Genomic DNA, 1,496 nt, shown 5'->3' on the forward strand with positions numbered 1-1,496 from the left:
TTGATTATTACACAGGCCTCAATATACTAATTTCCAAATGGAGACATTAGACTTCATATCCTAGGAAACAGTGGACCTTTGAAGGTTTGGTTAAAATAAGCCATGGGAAAAGCTTAGCTTTGTGTTCAGAGTGTTGACTTTTCATAGCGAGCAAGATGGATTCAGGGAGAAGCCACTGGAGGAGTTGTCCTTGGGCAAAGAGTAGTAATCTATGACCAGAGGAACAATTAGAGTCCTCGAAAACAAAGCCAAAAGACTCTATATACATCCATCCTTCATGCTTGGTTAAACAGTTGTGAGTTGAACCAAAGTTTCTAGAAAATTAGGCATATGTCAACAAAGAATCTAGGAGGTGACTCAAACAGTGAGTTGACACTAGATGTTGTTTGACTTCAAGGTGTCAACAACTCTGGGGGAATATGTTCAGTGGAGATTGAACTTTAGACCCTGCTCCCATGTAGCTATCTTTCTGCTGTGTCAGGTAGCTATAGGCTGAGGAGTGTGTGTGTGTGTTTGGTAAAATACACGAGATAAAATTTACCATTCAAACTTTTTAAATGTACAACTCCACTGCATTAAGTATATTCACAATGTTGTAATAGCTATGTATTTGCAGAAGTCATCTCAAACAGAAACTCTGCATGCAGTAAATACTTTATAAACTTCTATCCTCCAAGCCCTGACCTTGCAGTCATGCTTTATCTCACCTTGCACTCTCTAGCAGCAGCTCATGAGGGAATATATTCCTATATGAAAACCCTGGTTTATTAGTTTTATAACAGTGGAGCTAATGAGTATCACTAAAAGGAGTAGGGTTGGTGGTTTACAGTAGTAGCTAAGGAAAGGTCTCAAGGCAGGAGGTGCTTGGCAAGCTGAGTGAGAAAAGCATGGAGCTCTTGATTTCAGGGTCATGAGTTTGAGCCCTACATATTGGATGTAGAGATTACTTAATCTCCATATTGGGTGTAGAGATTACTTAAATAAAAATAAAACATAAAACCAAAATGTCTCAAGGTGACCACCACAGTGATGCTGGGGGTTCCCTGAGTGTCATGGAGATTCTTGTCTTCCTCCCACCATGAACACATGGCAACTGACTCCCCAGACACTGGGCTACTGCCACCTAAAGAAAATGGAGATGAAGAAATGAGGATTGCATGGATTCTACCTGCAGAGAGATCTGTATATTGGTGCTGGTGGGGCTGGTGAGCAGTCTGGGCATAGGTTGCTTTTTTTTTTTCCCCATTTATTTATTTTCAGCATAACAGTATCATTATTTTTTCACCACACCCAGTGCTCCATGCAATCCGTGCCCTCTATAATACCCACCACCTGGTACCCCGGCCTCCCACCCCCCCACACTTCAAACCCTTAAGATTGTTTTTCAGAGTCCATAGTCTCTCATGATTTACCTCCCCTTCCAATTTACCCCAACCCCCTTATCTCTAACTCCCCATGTCCTCCTGGCATAAAAACAGACACATAGAGCAGTGGAA

This window comes from Mustela nigripes, chromosome 1 (assembly GCF_022355385.1).
Source record: "Mustela nigripes isolate SB6536 chromosome 1, MUSNIG.SB6536, whole genome shotgun sequence".
NCBI classification, from domain to species: Eukaryota; Metazoa; Chordata; class Mammalia; order Carnivora; family Mustelidae; genus Mustela; species Mustela nigripes.